Source organism: Cervus elaphus, chromosome 28 (genome assembly GCF_910594005.1).
Source record: "Cervus elaphus chromosome 28, mCerEla1.1, whole genome shotgun sequence".
In the NCBI taxonomy this organism is placed as follows: Eukaryota; Metazoa; Chordata; class Mammalia; order Artiodactyla; family Cervidae; genus Cervus; species Cervus elaphus.
The window spans coordinates 17,572,426-17,580,995 of NC_057842.1; the positions used below are offsets into that span (position 1 = coordinate 17,572,426).

The following is an 8,570-nucleotide window of genomic DNA, read 5'->3' on the forward strand; positions in this document are numbered from 1 at the left end:
GAATAGGGAAAGAAACAAAAGTAACAGAGAGAAGAAATATCTTTTTTTTAAAATCAATTTATTTTAATTGGAGGCTAATTACTTTACAATATTGCAGTGGCTTTTGCCATACATTGACATGAATCCACCATGGGTGTACATGTGTCCCCCATCCTGAACCCCCCTCCCACCTCCCTCCCCATCCCATCCCTCAGGGTCATCCCAGTGCACCAGCCCCGAGCACCCTGTCTCATGCATCGAACCTGGACTGGCGATCTGTTTCACATATGATAATATACACGTTTCCATGCTATTCTCTCAAATCATCCCACCCTCGCCTTCTCCCACAGAGTCCAAAAGTCCGTTCTTTACATCTGTGTCTCTTTTGCTGTCTCTCATATAGGGTCATCGTTACCATCTTTCTAAATTCCATATATATGCCTTAAAATACTGTATTGGTGTTTTCTTTCTGACTTACTTCACTCTTTATAATAAGCTCCAGTTTCATCTACCACATTAGAACTGATTCAAATACATTCTTTTTAATAGCTGAGTAATATTCCATTGTGTATATGTACCACAGTTTTCTTATCCATTCGTCTGCCATTGGACATCTAGGTTGCTTCCATGTCCTGGCTATTGTGAACAATGCTGTGATGAACACTGGTGTCCTGGCTATTGTGAACAGTGCTTTGATGAACATTGGGGTGCACGTGTCTCTCTCAATTCTGGTTTCCTCCATGTGTGTGCCCAGCAGTGGGATTGCTGGGTCATATGGCAGTTCTGTATCCAATTTTTTAAGGAATCTCCACACTGTTCTCCATAGCGGCTGTACTAGTTTGCATTCCCACCAACAGTGTAAGAGGGTTCCCTTTTCTCCACACACTCTCCAGCATTTATTGCTTGTAGACTTTTTGATAGCAGCCATTCTGACCAGTGTGAGATGGTACCTCATTGTGGTTTTGATTTGCATTTCTCTGATAATGAGTGAAGTTGAGCATCTTTTCATGTGTTTGTTAGCCATCTGTGTGTCTTTTTTGGAGAAATGTCTGTTTAGTTCTTGGGCCCATTTTTTTGTTTGGGTTGTTTATTTTTCTGTAATTGAGCTGCATGAGCTGTTTGTATATTTTTTACATTAATTGTTTGTCAGTTGCTTTGTTTGCTATTATTTTCTTCCATTCTGAAGGCTGTCTTTTCATCTTGCTTATAGTTTCCTTCATTGTGCAAAAGCTTTTAAGTTTCATTAGGTTCCATTTGTTTATTTTTGCTTTTATTTCCATTATTCTGGGAGGTGGGTCATAGAGGATCCTGCTGTGATTTATGTCAGAGCGTCTTTTGCCTATGTTCTCCTCTAGGAGTTTTATAGTTTCTGGTCTTATATTTAGATCTTTAATCCATTTTGAGTTTATTTTTGTGTATGGTGTTAGAAAGTGTTCTAGTTCCATTCTTTTACAAGTGGTTGACCAGTTTTCCCAGCACCACTTGTTAAAGAGGTTGTCTTTTCTCCATTTCTTGCCTCCTTTGACAAAGATAAGGTGCCCATAGGTGCATGGATTTATCTCTTATTTAAGTGGTGAGGCAAAAGATTCCCAAAGACAGAAAGATAACATAGAAATAATGAGAGGCAAGGATTCAACGATGATCAACAGTATGAAAAAATTTTTATGAGAAAGCAAAAAAAAAAAAAAAAAAAAGGGCATGTTTAGCTATGCAAAGAAGTTTGATATATATTAATTAACTGTCTTGGCATTGGAAATTTTTGTACTAAGCTTGTTTATCAAGTTCTGTGCCAGAATTGTTCATATCCTATGGCTGGCTCCAGTTCTGGGGTAGCTATATGACCCAAAAATCTTTATGCCAGTTTCTGAGACTCTGCTCAAAACCTTTCATTAGAAGGAAACATTGGCAGAGATCTACTTTGAACAAATTACTCTTGTCAATATAGTTGAAAGAAGTCCTTAAGTATTATTTTCATCATTAAGATATAAAAATACCTCTCTTACAATGTCATATAAGTTTACATTTCATTAAAACTTATCATTCTGCTGCTTTTAATAATTGTTTTCATATAAAAAGTGTTTTTGAAAGAGTCCTTTAAAGAACAGCTTGTATCACTACAAGTTATAACTAAATCCCTTTTATTTGTTATAAACATCAGAACTAGTTGGATGTTTGAAACATTATGAACATCATGAATATCAAACTAGTTTGAATTTTGGCAGAGAGGTACATTCTGGGTAGACAGAATGTTTACTGCATGTCTGTGAACACAGTGTTGCTAGAAAGTCTTCTCACCAAACCCGTACCCTGCCCAAAAGGTTTACAATTCCTTCTCTTTTGACATTCTGGCAGAGTCAGCAGCTAATCAGGTTTAAATAATACTTTTTAATAAAGTTACTCCTCAGTGGTTGAGAATTCAGACATACAGGTATGTTCTTGAATACAAATTTGACTTTAATTAAAGGGTTCAACCTAGTATATTTTGGCTACACATCAGTTTTATAAGTAATACTATTTTTTGAAAATGTTCATAACAACTTTATAATGATTTGTTAAATTCCTGTGGTAAATCCCCCACAGTTTACCTCCATATGGAGAAGAGATATGCCTTTCATTCAATGAGAAAAATTGATTTAGCCCCTTAATGTTCACAATCACAGGATAAATGCCATTTAAAATATGAATAAGAATATTCCCAACCCCAGAGCCTATCAGGATATGTAACTCTGAACCACTACTGTCTAGATATAACCTCAGCATAGAAATATTTTCTAGATCTAATAGTCTATGGAAATTGTTAGTCTTGGTTGCTTGTGATTTTTTGTGAGATGCTGTCGAAATAGAAAATTACAAGACTTAAATACTTTGAATCAATCTTGGTTAAAATCAAAAGAAGCCACAAATGACAATGGTATCATAATGTCTTAAAAAACTTAAGAGTAAAACTTAAAAACTTAAAAAACAAGAGTAAAACTGTCGTCATAAGGTACTTTACCAGTCATTAATGAAAAATGAGGAAGAAAATGGGGGAATATTTTCACTCCAGTGTCCACAAGAACATTAACCAGCTGGTGTAAAAGTATTCTTTTTTAATATGAGGTTTTTTTTTTTTTTAATTTATTTACAGAAACGATGAAAAGCCAGTACAGCAAGTTCCCCTATGCCCTTCACATGCCCAGTTTCTCTTATTATTAACGTTATATTACTATGGTACATGTGTCACAACTAAGAAGCCAACACTGGTACATTACTTTTAACTGAACTTCTCATTTTATTCACATTTGATCTTAGCCAAAAGTCTGAGGAGTACTCCACATTTTATTTGGGGTTCACTCACTTTTTCCTATGTCTTTTATGTTCCAGGATCCCTTCCAGGACATTATATTTCGTCATCATGTCTCCTTCGCCTTCTCTGCTTTATGACAGAGTCTCAGTCTTTGCCTATTTTTGATAATTCTGTTTTGAAGAGTGCTCTTCAGATATTTTGCCTCTTGCCTGATGCTTTTCTCATTGTTAAATGAGATTGTGCCTTTTGGGGAGGATGGTCACAGAGATGCACTTCCATTCTCATGACACCACACTCTGTTGGGAGTATTATTATTATTTGGGTGAGGTTGACCTTCATCACCTGACTGAGGCAGTGTTTGCCAGAATTCTTAACTGCCAAGTAGAAAAAAAATAACATTTTATTTATTTATTTTTTACTGCTACCTTTTTAATTGTTCAGAACATTACAGTGGGCATGAAGGAAAAAATAACTGCAATTTTAAAGTCAATCTGTCTGAGGTATATTATATGAAACCATGCCATTATCTCTTATAGAAAAAAAAATTCAAATAATAATTTGACATTAAGGTAAAAGATTAAGACCAAAATCCAAGTAAGCCATCTATAAGGTTTAAGTGCGAGTCGTGTTTCCATTCCATTGAGTTTACAGAAATGTTGGCATGCCGTGTATGATTTGAAATAGTCAAATCCTTGAAGGTTTCTGCACCAGGGTTTAAATACAAACTAAAATGCTAAAATGTTGGCACAGTATCAGTGATTTTCCAGTTCCTGTTTGATCTCAGAAATGTACAGGTTATCTCGGCCATCAGCTACTTCTTTGTTGGGACTTCTCAGATGGTGCAGTGGTAAAGACTCCACCTGCCAATACAGGAGACATAGGAAACATGGGTTCAATCCCTGAGCCAGGGAGATCCTCTAGAGTAGGAAATGGCAACCCACTCCAGTATTCTTGCTTGGAAAATTCCATGGACAGAGAAACCTGCAAGGCTACGGTCCACAGGGTCATAAAAAGTTGGACATGACTAAGCAACTAAAAACACACAGAGAAATTTCCATGTTGGTAATGGCTTTCTTCAGGGCTCTCTCCCCAGAAGCTTTGTTCTCCAGGCCCACCTTACAGTCTTCCTAACTTCAGCCACGTGGAGGCTGAGGGCATACAGAGGACAGTGCTTATTGTAGGGCTGGGTGATTTTCTGTCTGTATGGTAGGGCTCCCTCCCAGTTTTGCATGCACAAGCAGATGCTTGGCACGTCATGTGCCTCCTGAACATGTTACTGTCCTCAAACATGCAGCTCTTCTCCTGGCTGAGTTCGCAGATCTCCAGCAGCTCACTGGGGAACTTGTGTAGTGCTTGGCCTTTCATAACTCAATATATTGCAAACATATCTGATCATGTCTCTGCCTCTGGGGGATAGGTGAACCTCCAGGTTTCCACCTTGGCCTTATCCTTGTCTTTGTTGGTACATCCTTGCTCTTACAAGCATTAAAAAAAAAAAAAAAGAATCTCTTAACCAGTCATTCATATCTTCTGTTGTGTACAGGAGGTCAATGTAGCTGGTAAAAATCTCCTCTCCTGGTTGGATTTCTCTGACTTCTGCCCGGGTCCCCTTGCAGGTCACAATGACATTGGGGCAACATCAGCAAATGTTGCTGATCCCAAATGAGAAAGTTCCTCACCTTCAATTGCAAATTCATGACAGCTAACCTGTATGAAGAGTACTACCAGGATATCATTTTTGGGGAACTGAAAGTGCTTGGAATGAAAGCAATACAGAGCAGCAAGATCATTCTGAATCAAATCCTTCTCATTATCTAATTTATCCAGATATGACTCCAACACCTTCATGGCTAACCATTTCTCTGAAGGTGTTCTTTCTGGGTGGATTTTACGTATAGCCAGAATTCTTTTTTTTTTTTTTTTTCATTTATTTTTATTAGTTGGAGGCTAATCACTTTACAATACCGCAGTGGGTCTTGTCATACATTGATGTGAATCAGCCATGGATTTACATGTATTCCCCATCCCGATCCCCCCTCCCACCTCCCTCTCTACCCGATCCCTCTGGGTCTTCCCAGTGCACCAGGCCCGAGCATTTGTCTCATGCATCCAACCTGGGCTGGTGATCTGTTTCACTATAGATAATATACATGTTTCGATGCTGTTCTCTCAAAACATCCCACCCTCGCCTTCTCCCACAGAGTCCAAAAGTCTGTTCTGTACATCTGTGTCTCTTTTTCTGTTTTGCATATAGGTTTATTGTTACCATCTTTCTAAATTCCATATATATGTGTTAGTATACTGTATTGGTCTTTATCTTTCTGGCTTACTTCACTCTGTATAATGGGCTCCAGTTTCATCCATCTCATTAGAACTGATTCAAATGAATTCTTTTTAATGGCTGAGTAATATTCCATGGTGTATATGTAGCCAGAATTCTTGCAATTAACCTTACAGTCTCTGAAGGATTCCAGTTTTCCCCCAAAACAAACCGTGGGAGAACATTCCAGCCTATGCATCAGCCAGTCATCCTTCTCACTTGCTACCTCACAGTAAAATGCCTGCTTGCATCTTCCGCATCTGGACAATCCTCCTTTTCTGGTGAAACAGAACCCACGCATTGACCGTGAGCATGGAGGCAGAGGCCTGCAGGAGAGGAGCGAGTCCATACCTGGAAGCATTGTAGGGCCTTGCCCCGGCTACAGAAGTGCTCCAGACCACTGCTGGCCTGGGCCCTCATCCCAGCATCTCAGTTTGGACAGAAGAGCTGCAACTGCAGTTCCCCAATAACATCTTATTTTAAATGTTAGTCTATACATGTGCTGTCTAGCAGATATTTGTCACTCTTTTTAGCTGTCTCATTCTTTGAACCTCTTTCCTATAATAAGAAATTTCTCATCCTTGTAAGTTCTTGCTTTGCTGGGGCACAAGGATAAAATGCACAACTCTTTCAGTAAAAGGTGGCCTCTTCTCTGGTGGTTCAGATGGAAAAAAATCCACCTGCATTTCAGGAGACTGAGGTTGAAGCCCTGGCTTGGGAAGATCCCCTGGAGAAGGAAATGGCTACCTACTCCAGTATTCTTGCCTTGAGAATTCCAAGGACAGAGATCCTGGTGGACAGACTACAGTCCATAGGGTTGTGAATAGTTGGACATGACTGAGCAACTAACACACTTGCAATAAAAGTGAGGAACTCCTGCGCTAGTGATCACAGACATCACATCTCCAGTGAGGCAGATACCATGTGGAACCCACTCTCGTAAAGAGATGGCAGAGACATCGAGTTTTACAGGCAGCATGATATGATTTGCCTACTTGTCAAAAAGCCATAGGGCATAGGTCTTAGCTTGTCTGACAGACCAAGAAACTCACTCTAGTGGATTTTTTCTAACCACAAAGAGTTAGCAAAGAGTTCTTCCACAGTGTATCACTACTTATTTTTTGACAATAAGAAAGTCCTGAAGAAGACAAATAATTTATATTAAAGAGTAAGTAAGAGCGAAGTCAAGGTTGGTTTAATGATTGTATTGTTCTAATGCTCTTGATTCCATTATCTTCTTTCTGAGTGGTAGATGGAAGCTGCACCTGATTCACATGTGTGTATTGTGTGTTGTGTTGTGGATATGAGCATTATCTAACATGAATCAAAATTAAAAGTGCTTGGAAAGTCCTGAGCTGTTACCTTTTTTTCTTTTAATTTGTTTAAAATCTAGTTTTTCAAATAGACACTTATGGTTTTGGATCATATCATTTTAGATCATTATCAAATCATCTTTACCAAATAATGCTTCAATTTATACTGTCTTCCAGTTTTTGTGAAAAGTTACTATAAGAATTAGATGCAAAATCTCCACTTTGACAGTTTCTATATTCTACAACTTTTTTAATGATATAAATACCTCATTTGTACCTATATAGTAAGCAAATAAGAAAAATCAAATTTGGTTTTCTCTAAATATTTTAAACAATTTTTACCTCTAATCAAGGAAAATATTTAAGATTTTAAATTATTTTTATATAATTATAGATATATAGGATGTTGCAAATAAATGTACAGGAAGGTCTCTGTACTTTTCCACTTAGATTCCCCCAAAGTTAACATCCTGTGTAACTACAGCATAATAAGGATGCCAAGAATTTGACATGGGTAAAATCCACAGAGCTTATTCAGATTTCTCCATTTATGCATGCTATCATTTGAGCTTTTATGTATGTATATGTGTACTGAAGTAAAATTTTTAACTTTTAAAAGTTTCTCTTTACTTTACTAAGTTGGTTATGTTAAGCATTAAACTCCAAAATATCAGTGGCTTAATGCAATAGGAGTTATTTCTTTCTCACGCAAAAGTTAATGTATGTGTTTCTGGTTTAAACCACTTTCATGGTCATTTGGAAACTCAGGCTCCTTCTAATTTGCAGGTCTATCCTCCCTTAGGTCCTAGAGTAGGGTCCTTTCAATTAGCAGAAGAGGAAAGCCAGGTGTGGAAGTGTTGCACATCTCTGTGGCCAAGTTTCATTGGTCAGGACTCAGTAGCATGACTACTCTTGTTGCAAAGGGTGAATGGGAAACATACTGTAGCTAGGTGTACAGGAGAAAAAAAAAGGTGTTGGTTTTCAGTACAGTTGGTTCCCAGAATTTAAGAACCAGGCCCTGTATCTTATCATGACTTGTCAAAAGTACTGGTTACCCTTTTTAGTATCATTTTCTCTTAATCTATTTCCAATTGTTTTTCTAAACTGAGTTATCTTAAATTTTATATATCTACTTTAACATTATTATTGCAAAAGAATGAGAAATGAATAAATTAAGTAAGCACTAAAGGAGTTAAATAAGTTTTGCAACATTTCAATTGTAAAATTCTATTTTTTATAAATTCTTTTCTTTCTTATTCTTCAATGTGCTAAAAATTAATACAAAATTTATACAGTGACTACATGATAAAAATATTTGGGTTAAAAATTATAAGTTTGAACAATGATCCATATATTGGACTATGTAAGAGCCAAATATAACATTTAGAGATATAAAAATATTTTTACTTCCTTTTATAGAAGACTTTATCAAAGTCATTTATATGTGAAATAGAGATCATAATAGAAAAAAAATCATTTTCTATTAATTTTAAGACAAGTATTTTGTTTGCATAGATTATCTGAAAGTTTCTTTCCAGTTTGGCTCTTACAGTAATACTGAGAATAGATGTCTTTCATTGTTAGCAATAGTAGTTCAATAACGTAATTCCACTGAACCTTGCAATTGTATGAGTTCAGTGATTCTATCTTTGTTCTTTGGGTATATAAACCA

The 8,570-nt window shown here is 36.9% G+C and overlaps 1 pseudogene; it reads right to left on the reverse strand.

Moving 5' to 3' along the window:
- Positions 1-1,420: 1,420 nt before the first annotated feature.
- On the reverse strand, positions 1,421-8,199 carry LOC122685326 (annotated as a pseudogene).
- Between the last annotated feature and the right edge of the window lie 371 nt (positions 8,200-8,570).